Source organism: Montipora capricornis, chromosome 4 (genome assembly GCF_036669925.1).
Source record: "Montipora capricornis isolate CH-2021 chromosome 4, ASM3666992v2, whole genome shotgun sequence".
Lineage (NCBI taxonomy): Eukaryota > Metazoa > Cnidaria > Anthozoa > Scleractinia > Acroporidae > Montipora > Montipora capricornis.
The window spans coordinates 341453-350316 of record NC_090886.1 but is presented as its reverse complement, the minus strand read 5'-3'; the positions used below and the strand labels follow the sequence as shown (position 1 = coordinate 350316).

At 39.7% G+C, this 8864-nt stretch overlaps 1 pseudogene; it reads right to left on the bottom strand.

Moving 5' to 3' along the window:
- Nucleotides 1-2662: 2662 nt before the first annotated feature.
- On the bottom strand, nt 2663-8600 carry LOC138044992 (uncharacterized; annotated as a pseudogene).
- Nucleotides 8601-8864: the final 264 nt, after the last annotated feature.

The window sequence follows — 8864 nt, the reverse complement described above, 5'->3', positions numbered from 1 at the left end:
ATAAGTTTTAACTTTAAGCTCCGAGTTTGTAAAACTTTTTAACTTTTAAAAAAAGAACTGTTTTTTTAGTCGTAGTACCACTTTAAACAAGACTAACTTCATTTTGTTTATACTATAATACTTGTGAAGGATGAAAGCAAACTGATTCCATCTTAAACTGTACATAAAATATATGGAAATGGAGAGGACTTGCTGTGTGAGGAAGAAAAAAAAAAGTAAATCCTTCACAATACCGAAAGTCTTGTGCAAAGCGTAGATTATTAGTCAGATGATCTCATCAAAGAAATAACATTTTAAATTTGGAAAAGGGTACGATAGGATAAGCGTGCTGCTCTCATTAAAGATGTCAAGAACAGCGAACAAATGTTGGATATTCCACCTCTCAGGTATTCTCTCTCATATTAAAGAAATATGCAAATAAATTTCTATCAATTTTGGCGATTGGCTGAAATCTTGTTCCTTTAAATTGGCAGAGTACTTATTCTAAAGTACTATTTTGACACTTGAAATTTTCGCTTTGGTCTTCAAGCGTTCTATAAGTGTTGGATGCCTACTCCATGTTAAATGTTAACCCTAACCCTGAATTCTCAGTTTCTTCTAAAGGAGATTGTTCATGTCATTTCGACTAATTATATCATTTCCAGAAAGTCTCGCTTGATGATGAGCAAGTATGACAAGGGAATTGTTACAGTTCGCAATCTTAATACTGGAACTTTCATAAAATGTCCTAAGATGTTAAATAAAAGCGTGTCTCAATTTTTAGATCGCGTCAAATAGACCTTATTCACGATAGCCGCCATGTTGGATTTGCCTTTATCATGCAAATTAGCCACACATTTCTGAAGGGGCAAACAAGACAAGTTCGAGAGGTTATAACGAACATCTTAGCCACACGTATGATTTTTTTCACGTTCATTAAATGTTTATCACCTAAGTAGTAAAATAGAATGATACACAAGTTACTTCGATGTTTGTATACTGAAAAATGAGCAGATAACGAAGGAGACAGTCAAATGTTGGAGGCAATCAAAAGACAGAAAATTATTAAAAAGGTTATTCTAAATTCCAAAATGTACTTTTAGCAATGTTAAATATTTCGACGAGCCGATTTTCGCAATTTGCCCCCAGCATAACACATGGTTAATTTGTATAACAATTTAAAAACCAACATGGTGGCTATCATGAATAAGGGCTATTAATGAGAATCGTTGATGCATTACCTTGACAATGGAAATCGATTATTGAACAAAGTGTATGACACACATATACATTATACATTTATTGATAGCTAATTTTGTGGTAGCTCTGACATGTTTACTCCACAAACCTCTATGAAGCTTTCAGAAATAAAATTAAGTTCCCCTAACTGCCCAAAAGAAGTAAAGAGAAAATTTTCTCACCTTTTCAGGGGACTGGATGAAATCTTTTCTCTACCTTTTTCAGTTAAGATTGAAATTAAAATTAGATAATTTCAGTTTACTATTTTAAATAATCTAATATTTACGAGGCAGAAGATTTTTCAATCAAATGATCGAGCCTCCCATGTGCACCTTTTGCAAAAAGCAAATGGAGTTCCTTAAACATTTACCTTGTAACACTGATGTCACCACAGGTAACCCAGGCTCACTGTGTGTGCCACATAGGTAAATATAGAGAACATATGAGGCGAAGTTTAGGTCTGAAATTTTTCAAGAAAATGGAAATAAAAATCGATAAAACTTACCATGTGGTGAGCTGTTGTCTTTAATACGTACACGAAGTTTCGGGGAAAATGGTCCCCGTTCACCTTCCTTCATAGTATAGTGACAAGGTAGGAGACGGAAGCCAGCGTCGGGACTCCAATCGACTCAAAACAACCACGTTTTTTTTCGCGAAAATCGAATCCAGTCGCTAAATAAACACGACAGGCTCGTGGAACATGAATTTTTCTAAACCATGATTCCACTGAAGCATCTCCAGGTAGCAATACGAAGCCACCAGACTCCGTAGAACTTGGTAAGCTAACCTGCTAAAATGGCGGCCACAAACCGTTGTCCTCGCGCAAAGTGTCCAAAATGACACTCAACTCGGGACGCCTGGTGACGAGTATAATAAGACCCCCTGGAGGGAAGGGAGTCCAAGATTGCTCAGTGAGTTTTGTTTTGAGCAATTTGGGACTCTCCTCCCTCCAGAACTTATTATACTCGTTACCCGGTGTCCCGAGTTGAGTGCCATTTTGAATTGGGACACTTTGCAAGCAGAACGGTTTGTGGCCGCCATTTTAGTTGGTTAACTTACCAAGTCCTACGGAGTCTGGTGGCTTCGCGTTGCTACCTGGAGATGCTTCAGTGGATTCATGGTTTATAGAAATTCGTGTTCCACGAGCCTGGCGTGTTTATTTAGCGACTGGATTCGACTTCCGAAAAAAATCGTGCTTGTTTCGGGTTGATCGGAGTCCCCAAGCTGGCTTCCGTCTCCTACCTTGTCACTATACTATGAAGGAAGGTGAACAGGGACCATTTTTCCCCAAACTTCCTGTACGTATTAAAGACAACAACAGCTCACTTGATAAGTTCTATCGTTTTATTTCCATTTTCTAGAAAACTATCAGACCTTAACATCGCCTTATATGTTCTCTCTTTTTACATGTGGCACACACAGTAAGCCTGGGTTACCTGTGACATCACACAGATGTTTTGGAAAGCATTCTCCTCTTGGGTTCCTGAATGTAACAGTGATTTCCACCCTTAAAAATAAACATTTTAAATCATTTAGTACTGACAGCAAAATTGTATGTTTACTTATGTAAGGTGAATGATGTGAACCATTTCATCACCTGAGGTTAATCCTATTTTCTCATTTCATACCCTTCATACTGCAAGACGATGGTTTGTGCAAATCGGATGATAATGCTGAAGACAAGGTAAGTCAACATCAAGCAACAACCCAACCCCCCCCCCCCCCCATGGTGGGTCTAAGACTTAGTCAGTGAGCCCTAACCCCCCCAATGGTACAATTGAGAGTTAGCCATTAGGCCCCAACTCCACCAATGGTGGAACTGAGAGTTATTCAAGAGGCCCCAACTCCTCTGTTGGTGGTTAGGTTAGGTTTCGAGGGTTAGTCACCAGCCTCCAACTCCCTCCATGAAAAAATGTGAGATTTAATCACTAGAAATGGTGACTAATCCCCAACCTCTGATAGTCTCTGACTCCTTCCTAGGGGGAGTTAGGGATTTAGTGGCTAAGTCTCTGACTCCTTCCTAGGGGGAGTTAGGGATTTAGTGGCTAAGTCTCTGACTCCTTCCTAGGGGGAGTTAGGGATTTAGTGGCTAAGTCTCTGACTCCTTCCTAGGGGGAGTTAGGGATTTAGTGGCTAAGTCTCTGACTCCTTCCTAGGGGGAGTTAGGGATTTAGTGGCTAAGTCTCTGACTCCTTCCTAGGGGGAGTTAGGGATTTAGTGGCTAAGTCTCTGACTCCTTCCTAGGGGGAGTTAGGGATTTAGTGGCTAAGTCTCTGACTCCTTCCTAGGGGGAGTTAGGGATTTAGTGGCTAAGTCTCTGACTCCTTCCTAGGGGGAGTTAGGGATTTAGTGGCTAAGTCTCTGACTCCTTCCTAGGGGGAGTTAGGGATTTAGTGGCTAAGTCTCTGACTCCTTCCTAGGGGGAGTTAGGGATTTAGTGGCTAAGTCTCTGACTCCTTCCTAGGGGGAGTTAGGGATTTAGTGGCTAAGTCTCTGACTCCTTCCTAGGGGGAGTTTGGGATTTAGTGGCTAAGTCTTGAACCCCTTCCTAGGGGGAGTTTGGGATTTAGTGGCTAAGTCTTGAACCCCTTCCTAGGGGGAGTTTGGGATTTAGTGGCTAAGTCTTGAACCCCTTCCTAGGGGGAGTTTGGGATTTAGTGGCTAAGTCTTGAACCCCTTCCTAGGGGGAGTTTGGGATTTAGTGGCTAAGTCTTGAACTCCTTCCTAGGGGGAGTTTGGGATTTAGTGGTTAGGGTTTAGGGTTAGGGTTTAGGGTTAGGGTTAGGGTTAGGGTTAGGGTTAGGGTTAGGGTTAGGGTTAGGGTTAGGGTTAGGGTTAGGGTTAGGGTTAGGTGCATCCTTGGCTGGGCCAAAGTAGGGGTATTTAAGGCACTTTCCTCACCCCAAAAGTCCAGAAATTGAAATTTCAATTACACAAGATGTGAGAGTATCATTTGGTAAGTTAGTAACACCAGATTAAAGCCTTACCAGCAGGAGGTATCTACCACTGGAATCGGTCACCATATGCGGCCGATAATCTTTGATGTATGACAAAGGCGTCGACATAGCTCGTCCTGTGCTGAAAAGATTAGTGGCATTTACCTGAATGTTTGGTCAATCATCAAACTAAACGGTAAGTCAACACTTTTGATTGCTGAACACACATTGTACAAATTTCTAACAATTTGAGATTGGCATAAATTGCCAGCTAGCCCGTTTGAGAACAGAATCAACATCGATGGATTTCAACAAATGTTAAGGGATGGAGCGCTTCATCCATGTCAATCAGTAGAAATTTCAGGTCAATTATCTCAGATCACCATGAGTGTGGCAAATTGTCCCAAACAGGCTACCCTTTTGTGATGAGATGATGTAAATAAATTATGCTTATTCTACAAAATTATGCTGAAATGGATCTTGCCAGAGTACCTGACAAATAACAAAATTATTGCATATCAGCGACATGTCAACCAGAACCTCACGCTATGATGATACAACTTTACCCTGCGCTAGATGTAAATGTGACACAGAAGGTGGAAAAAACCTTCTTGCTACAGCACACAAAACTTTGGAACTCTCTACCTATTAATACAAGATCTAGCACCAGTATTATTGCCTTCAAACAGAATTATTGTAATCTTATAAAGAAAGGTTATGCTGGCTTTGATAGCTTTCCATTTCATAAAATTTTCACTCTTTGAAGATTACATTTTACCCTTTTTAATATTTGTAACTTACATGTAGTTTAATATATTTTAGGGGAGGGCCACAAGTTTACCAGTTCTCAACTATAATGTGTCACCCTTGGTAAATCAAGTTATTTATTTATTATTGATTGATTTCTTTATTACTTACTTAATTTATTGGAACCAAAGAGAAGATTGTCTAACCTGTAGAGCCAGCTCGTCTCGTCCAGAAAACTTCCTTGTCTTGTAGTTATTAAAGTGGAGGACAATGTCCCCACTATCCTTGACAATCAAATAATTCTTCCCAGTGGAGCTCTTTGGGTCAAAGTTACTATCATGTTCCCCTGACAGACTTCCAGGGTCCTTATTTCCAATCCCCGTGCCGGGGCAATAAACACGTACAAGGATAGCATTATTAGGTCACAAATTCTTTGGCTTTGAACTTCATCGGGCCTGTCAATTCAAACTTTCTCTTTGCTTGCTAACGGCGGAAACCACTTCCTCCCTGTTTTTAAAGACAAAAGCCAAAAAACAAAAAAATGAATAGGGTTCACACAGGTTGGGCTGTCCATAACAAAGGGAAAGTGAATGCTTCAGGTCAAACCTACTGCAGCTCAGAGAAATGTACCTTGCAAAAAATGGTTAATCAATTTACTTTAAGTGCCAATTTCTCCTGAAGCTCTCCGCTTCCCTCAAATTCGTGTGACTGGGAACTCACCCAATTGTTTGAATCTTAACAATCTGTAGTGTACAGCTAGTTATGCAATACTGAATAATAATTTTAGTCTATGCCGTCACAGAGTGAGCAAAAAGCAGATTTTCATGCTAAGACTAACCAAGGGATCCAGCGATTTTGGGCAGAAAGATCTTCCATCGTGGTTGGCCTTTCCAAATCACCTGCTTTTTGGAGAATTCTGGCTTGGCGTTCTGAGTTGGCGGATAATCGGCACCCCTTTGAAGTCAGGAGCATCCTCTTTGTTCACAATTTTATTGGGTACAGCAGCGAGCTAAGGTGATTTGACACCGTGGCTGAACTGCAAGTTCGTTCTTCCTGCAAGAAACAGAACAGGTTAATGAGGCTCAAAACAGCCCAAAAATCAATAAGTAAATAGAGAAGTGTAAATGAAAGAAAAGCAAAGGAACTTTATTCAAGTGTCTATTAGTTCTACAACTAAATGTGAGCCTGTAATACTTGTGTGTACTGCTCAAAATGGCAAATATTGGAGGGACTGAGTAGTTACTCGCTACACAAGTAAGCATCACAGATAAATTGCGCTACAATTGTGACCCATAACCCCTCCCTCTGAGGAATGGTTCTAAAGTAATTTCTCGCCATAAATCAATGGACTTTTTTTACATCAGGTCGTGTGCCAACTTGTTTTGATTACACAGGGACAGCTAGTGTATACATTCAACTCACGGAGGATGGAACCCTTTAAACTCTGTTTGTAAGGCAATTTTTACCATCAGCAGATAGGTAAAAAGTTATATTTATCAGAATATTTAATCACTGACATGTAGTAGAAATTTATAAAAGGCAAGAGCCTCTGGTGAAATTGATCAAGCTTGAAAGTCAAAATTTCACCAACCAAGCAATAAATCAGTGATACAAAAATTTCCAATTGTTGGTAATTTCTTTCTTTCAGAAAAAGTATGAAGTCATATTACTAATAATAAAACAATACTGAAAAGTTGAAGGAACTCAGCCAGATGAGTAATTATAAAAAACTTGAATAAGCATTCTATAGATAAAAAAAAAAAAACATTGCTGCAAGCTTTCCACCACTAGAGCTTGAGGTCTTCAACGGGCAAAATGATGAATGAAGTGAAAATTGGGAGAACATATGTGAGTTAAAATGATAACAATCATTGTTATCATTTTCATTTTTATATATTCTCCAAATTTTACTTCAAGCTTTCAACCACTAGAGCTGAGGTCTTCACGGGCAAAATGATGAATGAAGTGAAAATTGGGAGAATATATAGTGAGATAAAAAGGATAACAATTATTGTTATGAATTTTATTTTTATATTTTCTCCAAATTTTCATGTCATTCATCATTTTGCCCGTTGAAGACCTCAGCTCTAGTGGTCGAAAGTTTGCAGCAATTGTTATGTGTTTTAACCAGAGAACGCCCGTTCAAGTTTTTTTTTTATCAAAAACAATATTATTATTGACTTCTTACCATGCAAAGTTGACTTTTTAACAGCTAGCTATTTATAATTTATCTTTAATTTGATAAAGGCAGCATTGAAAAGAGATTTCAGATTATTATCAGCATAAAGCAAGTTTCAACAGCAGATTGGTAAAAAGATAACACATTGGTTGACCATACTATTATTCTTTCTTTGATAAGTCTTGGCCTGATTTGGTTGTGAATGGCCAAGAATATTTTAATCATACCGTCAGCAATGGGGATTACCTCTGTGTTAAAACCTGAGAAACTTTTTTGTGTTTTGTTAGCTCGTGGTAGGATTAGGTTATTGTTTGATGTTTTCTGCTCTTTTGTTTTCCTAAGGGTTCCATCCTTTGTGCGTTTCACAGGTTTCTACCCCGAGGGTGAGCCCCTGTGTAATCAAAACAAGTTGACACACGACCTGATGTAAAAAGTCCGATTGATTTATGGCGAGAAATTACTTTAAAAACAATACCTCCGATGCAAAAGTTATGGGTCACAATGGGAGCGCAATTTAGCTGTGAGGGTTACTTGTGTAGCGAGTAAGTCCGCAGGCCCTCCAATGTGCGCCATTTTCAGCAGTTTCGTTACACACAGTATTACGGGCTCGCATTTTTACTAAAACCGCTGGCAACACAATGCAGGCGCGAAGATTTTTGCGATTTCAGGTAAAGAGGGAGTAAATTGTGTGATATTAATTGAGAAAAATTACAATTGGATAAAGTCGTTAGAATGGAGACTTTTTCTACAACGCTATAATTAAACAAATGGTGGCCATTGATGTGGTTTTCAGTCCCCGGCCGTGAGTGTTGGGTGGTTCACTAGGCGTTTCCACAAAGGTGTCAAACTTAATTTTACGAAAGCAGTAAAGAATCTCTCTCACCTTTAGAAATTCAACGTAACCTTCGATCACGGGAGTTCTCAAAAGCACTCTGGTAAAATTTCTGCATCACGTCCTAACGTATTTGTAAACGTAACCCAGAAAGCCTGCAAAGAATAAAAAAAGAGTGGTTGTTAACTAGACTTGTAGCGTCACCCAAATATCGGTCATCACTTAATGTAAACGTGGAAATTAAAGCCAAAAAAAACCAAAGATACTTACAAAGCATTCTCTCTTGAGCCTTGGCGTAAGTGGAAAGGGCCACCGGTGCTTTCTCTCTTTCAAAGTTAACTGTCTGGGTAAAGAATTTCTTTACGGAAGCCAAGAATTTTCGGACTGTCTCGGGTAGCTCATCGAATTTGACGGAATAAGGGGTTTTGCGCTTGTTCCCTCCTGGTGCTGAATTCGGGGTAGATTCCGCGTGAATTTCACCCTCACTGACGTCGTGTTCATCTTCGGATCGGGTTAGGCTCACGTTGGTCGCTTCTTGTTCCTTCGGCGTATAGCAGTCAACGAGTGGTTCTTCCAAGCTTTCTTGTTCGGGCGGGACCGGTAATACCGGGAAATCGTCCACGATTTCGATTAGATGCACTGACGAGTTATCTGCAGAACTGGAGTAGCAAGGCATTTGGTGTTCCATTGCGGAAAAGGTGATTTCAACAAAAAAAATACCCAAGCGAGTGATCTGTTGGCGTCCTCAATGATGATATGGAAGAAATGATTTACTGGTGCGAGAAAAAATGCTTTGCGAGCTGCGAGATCACACACACGACACTGTGTCACACTTTATTTATTCATTAGTGCATAACTTCATACTTTCATATAACCGCCCTGTTTGGCGGGAAAAGATAAAAGCAGCGATTACTGTTTTTCAAAGGTACCATCCCGCCTACCTCAATGCATT